Raw genomic sequence first — 8,249 nt, forward strand, 5'->3', positions numbered from 1 at the left:
AAAAAAAAAAAAAAAGTTAAGGGGTGTGAGAAAAATATACCAAGCCAATAGTAACCAAAAAAGAGCAGGAGTAGCAATATTAATTTCTGATAAAATAGACTTCAAGATGAAAAACAGCATAAGGGACAAAGAAGGACACTATATGATGCAGAAAGTGTCAATTGACCAAGAAGACTTTACCATGATAAATATCTATGTACCCAATGAAATTGCTCCAAAATATATAAAGCAAATATTAACTAAATTAAAAGGGAAAAAAGACAACTTTACAATAGAAATAGGAGACTTTAACATACCACTTTCAAGGAGGGACAGATTAACTAGAAAAAAACTCAGTAAAGATACAGAAAAACTCAACAACACAATCAACCAACTCAACCTCATAGACATAAACACAACACTCCACCCAACAAAAGCACAATCTTTGGCAAAGGACAAAAACCCACTAAATGGGGAAGAAATAGACTCTTTAACAAGGGGTGCTGGCAAAATTGGATATTCACCTGCAGAAAAATGAAACAAGACCTATACCTCACCCCATATACAAAAACAAACTCAAGTTGGATCAAAGACTTAAATGTAAAACTCAAAACTATAAAGTTCATCAAAGATTAAATAGGGGGAAATGTAGGGGTCCTAATCTATGGCATAAGCAAACTACCAAGCATAACCCAGAATTCACGAAAGGTAGAAGAGAAGTTAGATGGCTGGGACCTTATAAAAATTAAATTTTTATGTGCATTGAAAGACTTAACCAAAAAGATAAAAAGAAAACCTACAGATTGGGAGAAAATATTTGCCTATAACATAGCTGACAAAGGATTTATCTCCAAAATTTATAGAAAACTTCAACACCTCAATGCCAAAAAGACAATCCAATTCAAAAATGGGCAAGGGACATGAACACACACTTCATTAAAGATGACATGCTGGCAGCCAACAAACACATGAAGAATTTACTCAAGATTGTTAGCTATTAGAGAGATGCAAATCAAAGCAACAATGAGATGTTATCAATACCCAGCAATAACAGAAAAGTTCAACAGGATAGAAAATAACAAATGCTGGCAAGGTTGCGGAAAGATTGGAATTCTCATACACTGCTGGTGGGACTGTAAAACAATACAACCATTGTGGCAAATAGTATGGTATTTCCTTAAAAAACTGAAAATAGAAATACCATTTGAACCAGCAATTCCATTACTCTGAATTTATCCTAAAGAGGTGAAAGACAGGACACGAACAGACATATGCACATCTATGCTCATTGCAGCACAATTCATTATAGCGAAGAGTTGGAAACAACCTAAATGTCCACCAATGGACAGATAACCAAATTATGGTACATTCACACAATGGAATACTATGCTACATTGAAGAACAATGAAGAATACGTGAATCATCTCACAACATGGATGAACCTGGAGGACATTACGCTGAGTGAACGCAGAAGGACAAATACTGCATAAGCCCATTACTGTAAAAAGTCAAGGAAGGGAAAGGAATTCACTTTGTATGTTACTGGGGATGGGAGGGAAACAGAGGGGAAAATTTTGGACTAGTGGGGGCCACACACTGAGTTGGATAAGGGGAGGGATAGTATGGAAAGAGTCTGTGACCAGTATGATAATATTGTGGGAAAAGAGGACACCCAATTGTGCACATAAGATACAGACCACAGAAGCTAATACCAGTATATCCAGAATACTGCATTGCTACTAACACCAAATACCAGGCTACAGATAAATACATAAGACAGCTGAGAAAATCTGATGGGGGTCAGTGAACATGTATTTTACTCTAGACTAATGATAAATTCAGCTGAGAACAATCCCACACAGATACTGTTGTTGTTGTTGTTGTTGTTATGTGCTGTCGAGTCAGACCCGACTCATAGCAACCCCTCCTTGGGCTTCCAAGGCAGTATCACTACAGAAGTAGATTGCCTCATCTTCCTTCCAAGGAATGGCTGGTGGGTTTGAAGTCAAGTGTTTTAAGCACTACATTACCAGAGCTCCTACACAGATACTAGTGATACAAAATAACCACAAACATTACAGAAGCAACAGAAGACAGACGTGGAGCAATCCCTCATAGACAGCCAGACACCTTGGGAGAGAGAATTATCATATCTGCCTACTCACGACCATAGTATTAGGGGACACCAGGCTCAATTGGCACAACATAGTACATAAAAATCTTGTTCAACAACCTACTTTGGTGAGTAGCAACTGGGGTCTTAAAAGCTTTTGAGGGGCTATCTAAGATGCAGCTAATGATCTCCTTTCATTGGAAGCCAAGAAGAATGAAGAAAACCAAGGGCATCTGGAAACAATCAGCCTCAGGATATGATGGACCTTGAGACCAGAAGAACGAGATGGTGCCCAGTTACCAATGCCAGCCACTCAGGAAGAGATCAAAACTGGAGATCCTGGATAGAGTGGGAGGAAAAACATGGAACAAAATTCAAAAGCACAATAACAATTACTGATCAGATGGAGTCTGGTAGGACCCCCAAGACTATGGCCCTGGGATATACACTTTGGGCCTGGGATAAAATAGTCCCAACGGCTGGCTCTCAGCTCAACAATAAGACTTACATATAGAATACCCAACCCAGAGTGATGCATTCACCTACTCTATGGAGATACATCTCTTGGAGCAATCGGCCATGGGGCACCAGAGGGGCAACATTCATACAGAGGAAAAGCTGGGCAGACAGGAGTGCATAACTAAGAAAGGCACAGGGATGGGAGGGTCCCTCGGAAAGGAGAGGAGGAGAGTAGATTCAGGTTGGGGATGCTAACTGGGGAGTGAAACTAAATGTACATGAACTGCTGAATGTAAAATAAATTCTGCTCTGTAAATTTGCACCTAAAGCACAATAAATTTTTATTTAAAGTGGCAAACTGTAATTTTTATGACAAAGCTAAGGATGTTCCTTACTTCTAATGGCTATGTACAATATTTTTATGTTGTATTCTCTCCCTTATAGCAATATATTTTTTAAAAATTAGTATACCATGTTCATGAAAAATATGGGGAAGGTTGGCAAACAAATATAGAATGGATATATTATGTGTGTAAAAAATGGTACACCATGATATTTCAACATGATTAATAGAATATTTGGTTATTAAGAATGCCAAGTATGTTGTTGTTGTTGTTGTTAGATGCCGTCAGCTCCAACTCCTAGTGACCCTATCTACAACAGAACGATCTACTTCTAAAATAAACTGGCCAGTGAAAGCCTTCTGAATAGCAGTGAAATGTTGTCTGATACAGTGCTGGAAAATGAGCCCCTCAGGTTAGAAGGTATTCAAAATATGATTTAAAATACTGGCTTCTTCAAAATAAACTCAATCTTAGTGATGTGGGTAGAGTAAAACTTTCATGACTTTCATTTGCTGAGAAGGCATGACTCAAAATAACAAGAAACAGCTGTAAACATCCATTAATAATGGGATGAATCCACAAAGTATGAATCTAGGGAAACTGGAAATTGTCAAAACTGAAATGCAAACTTGAAGATAGATATCCTAGGCATTAGTGAGCTGAAAGGGACTGGTATTTGCCCTTTTGAATCAGACAATCACAGGGTCTACTATTCCAGGAATGATGAAATGAAGAGAAACTCTCATTTATTGTCAAAATGGACTTTCGAGATCAATGTTGAAGTACAACATTGTCAGTGATTGGATAATATCTACATGTCTACAAAGAAGACCAGTTAAGATAAAGTTATTCAAATATATACACTAGTCATCAATGCCAAAGCGGAAGAAATTGAAAATTTTAGCAATTCCCGCAATCTGAAATTAATAAAATGCACACTCAGGATCCACTGATAATTACTGGCGACTGGAATATGAAAGTTGGAAACAAAGAATCATTTGTAGTTGAAAAATATGGTCTTCATATATAGGGTTAGCAGACAATGTTTCTACATGCATATTTGTATGAGGTGTATAGTAGAGCTGACAGAGGGTAAGGTTGTGGTGGCTTCTTGGTCACAGCCAGCTACCCAGAGGGAGAGTAGTTGGGCCTGTGCATTTGGGACCATGGTCCCAGGGGCCAGTAAGCTCAACTGGCATAACATACTACACAAAAACATTGTTCTATATCCTACTTTGATGAGTAGTGACTGGGATCTTAAAATCTTGCAAGTGGCTATCTAGATGCAGTGATGGGTCTCTCCTTGTCCAGAGCAAAGAAGAATGAAGAAAACCAAAGACACATGGAAACAATTAGTCCAAGGGACTGGTAGACCATACAATCCTCAGCCTATATGGCCAAGACAAGAAGAACTGATGGTGCCTGGCTACCACTGTCAACCACTCGGAGGGGGATTGGCGCAGGAGATCCTGGATAGAGTAGGAGAACAATGTGGAAGAAAATTCAAAATCATTTAAAAAAGAGAGAGAGAGAGAGAGAGACCAGAGTTGCTGGTCTGATAGAGCCCGGTGAGACTTCTGAGACTATGGCCCCTTGCGACCGTTCAGGTCGGGAATTGAACTCACTCCTGTTGCTCTAGCCAAACAAAAAACAGGCATATAGGGTGAACGTTTACATGGATTGCTACTTGGAGCAATCAATCATGGGAGAAGAGAAGGGCAGTGTTTTCACAGGGAGACAGCTCGGGGGAGGAATTGCATGGGAGGGAAGGACACAGGGAAGAGGTAAGTACAGGAAGTAAGTGGGAAGACAGCTGTTACATTGTAGGGAATTGCAGTCAATGCTAAAGATAAAATGTGTATGAACTGCTGTATGGAAAATGAATTTGCTCTGTAAACTTTCACCCAAATCACATTTAAAAAAAAAAAGAAGAAGAAGAAGAAGAATATGGTCTTGGTGAAAGAAACAATGTCAGGGGTTGCATGATGGAATTTTGCAAGACCAATGACTTATTCATTATACATCCTTTTTTTTTTTCAACGATATAAATAGTAACTGTACATGTGGACCTTGCTAGAAGGAATACACAGTAACCAAATTGACTGCATCTGTGGAAAAAGATGATGGAGAAGCTCAATATTATCAATGAGAACATATCAGTCAGAACAAGGCCAGGGACCAACTGTAGAATATTGCTCATATTCAAGTTCAAGCTGAAGCTGAAGAAAATTGAAACAAGTCCATGAGAGCCAAAGTATGACCTTGAGTATATTCCACCTGAATTTAGAGACCATGGCAAGAAGAGATTTGATTTACTGAACACTAGTGATCAAAAGGAGCTCTGGTGGCATACTGCCTAAGGCATGTGACTGCTAACCAGAAGGCTGGCAGTTCAAACCTGCCAGCCACTCCTCGGAAGGAAGGCTGGGCAATCTACTTCCTTAGTGATACCACCTCGGAAACCCAAGGAGGGCTTGCTATGAGTCGGGTCTGACTTGATGGCATGTAACAACAACAACAAGTGACCAAAAGACCAGATGAGTTGTGGGATGATCTCAAGGACATTGTATGTGAAGAAAGCAAAAATTCATTAAAAAGACAGGACAGAAAGACTGAAATGAATGTCAGAAAACACTCTGAAACTTGCTTTTGAGCAGAGAGTAGCTAAAGCAAATGAAAGAAAGAATGAAGTAAAAGAGCTGCACAGAAGATTTCAAAGGATGATTCAAGAGACAAAGGAAAGTATTATAATGAAATATGCAGAAACATGGAGTTAGAAAATTAAAAGAGAAGAATATGCTTGGCATTTCTCAAGTTGACAGAACTGAAGAAAAAATTCAAGACTTAGTTGCAATATTGAAGGATTACATGGCAAAATACTGAACGATGCAAGAAGCATCAAAACAAGATGGAAGGAATACACACTTACTGTACCAAAAAGAATTGGTCAGTGTTCAACCATTTCAGGAGATAACATATAATCAAGAAACATGCTGCTGGAGTCCCGGCAAGATGGCATACTAGGCAAACAAGCCATACAGACCCTCTACAACAAAGCATGAGAAAACATTTGAAATTGATACAGAAGATAATCCTGGAACCTTGAGCTTTGAAGGCAAAGATAAAGAAGTGAATTGAATACCAACTACTAGACGAACATAAATGAAAACAGTAAGTAAGGAGACCAATGGAGCTGTGGACTACCAGCTGCCCTGAGGGCACAGTCATTTTGAATATTTCCCAGTAGCAACCTAAGTATCGGCTCTGCTCACTAAGGAATGCAGGTGCAAGGGCTTCATTGGTGCCTGACAACCAGAAAGGAAAACAGCAAAGAAGGATACAAAAAGACCTGTGGACTGCGAGCGGCTGCCCTAAAGGCACAGCCATTTTGAATATTTGCAAGCAGTGAGTGTGACTATTTTGAATATATGCAAGTGGAATTCTTATCTGGAAGGTGACATAGGAGTGGGCTCTGCTTGCTGAGGACAGCACAGGCAGCCACACTGCAAGCTGATGACTTGAAAGGTGTGATATTCCCCTTGTTACTATTATACCCTACCTAATGAACAAAGATATGGCCATCCGCCACCTCCACCTATCTTCTTGACCAGCAGGAATTCCATTAAGATCTGTGCCCTGTCAGAACCTGGGTGCTGTGCCACACTTCCCACAGTTTGTTTTGATTGATTGTTTTTATTCTTTTTCTCTTCTGCTTTTCTTCTTTTTTTTTTTTTTTTTTTTTTGACGGCATACGAGATGTCGAGCAGTGACTGGAGTTCAGACGTTTTCTTTTTCTCTTTCCCATCCCTGGTTCTTATTTGTTTGCTTGTTTTTCTCTTCCCTTTTCCTGGTTCCTTTTTTTTTTTTTTTCCTTTCTTTTGGTTCTACCCATCCCTGTTTTTCCTTTTGCATTTTTCCCATTTTTTCTTTACTATTCTTGTTCTTCTCTCTCATTTCTCCTTCCCCAGATATAGTGGCTTTTTTTCCTTCTCTTTTGCTCATTATCTTTCTTTTATCCTTTTTTAATATATTTTGAAAATTTTTTCTTCTCATTTAGTGCATTTCTTTGCTGTTGTTTGTTTGCAGTTTTTCTTGCTTATTTATGCAGTTTCAGTTTTTTGCTCTCTTGTGGGTTCCCCCCACCTTTGGTGGTTTGTTTATTTATTTATTTATTTTGTATAACTGAGTGGAAGACAGCAAATGTTTCAACACAACACAGTTATAGTTGCACCTCCTGAACCCCACACCATGAGTGAGAGCCACCACTTGCTTTTGTACAAACTGACCAATGATAGACAGCAGACAATACCAGCTCAACTTACCATCACCTACTCTTTACGAACAGCTAATAGAGATTTGTACACACATCTGTCATTCTCTTTCACACATTAAACATAAATACAACACCACCACAATGTCTCAGAGAAAATAGGCCATCACAGTGCAGACAAAGAAGCAAGATAAAGAAGTAGAAATAAGGGACTAGGGTACAAACTCAGAAAATATCCCTTAGGAAGAAGTAGCATTGGAACTCCCTGATAAGGAATTCAAATGAATTATATTTAGGTATAACAGATTGAGAGGCAGATCGAAGAAAATGCTGACAGAATTAAGAAAAACACAGACAAAACTCTAGAACAATTTAGGAAAACAATACAAGAACAAGTTGACAAAATAAACAAAAAATTAGAAATGATACAAAAACAACAAATAGAAATCAAGAACATAACATTTCAGAAATAGATAACACAATGATGGGGCAAAGGCATAGAGTTGAATCAATGGAAGACAGAATCAATGAGATTGAAGACAAATACCTCAATACTACTTTGTTAAAGATATCAATCAGACAAAAGAGCAAAACAAAATATAGAAAACCTAAAATTCATATGGATACAATCAAGAGAAATAACCTACATGTAATCGGAATTCCAGAACAGGAAGAGACAAATAAAACCACAGACAAAATTGTCAAAGATTTGTTGGAAGGTAATTTCCCTAATATGATGAAAAATAAGAATATATCCATTCAAATTCAATGAACCACAAATGGGATAGACCCCAAAAGAAAATCACCAAAACTTATCATCACCAATCTCAAGAAAATCAAAAACAAAGAAAGAATCCTGAAAGCAGCACAGGAAAAATGAAAAGGTACCTATAAAGGGCAATTAATAAGATGAAGCTCTGATTTCTTGGCAGAAATCATGCATGTGAAAAGGCAACAGGATAACATATATAAAGCCCTCAAAGAAGAAAATCTCCAACCAAAAACTATATACCCAGCAAAACTGTCCCTCAAACATAAGGGTGAAATTAGATTTCCAGAGAAGCTGAAATAAAGGGAACTTGTT

Source organism: Orycteropus afer, unplaced genomic scaffold (assembly GCF_000298275.1).
Source record: "Orycteropus afer afer isolate SDZICR_OR568_19922 unplaced genomic scaffold, OryAfe1.0 scaffold00191, whole genome shotgun sequence".
In the NCBI taxonomy this organism is placed as follows: domain Eukaryota; kingdom Metazoa; phylum Chordata; class Mammalia; order Tubulidentata; family Orycteropodidae; genus Orycteropus; species Orycteropus afer.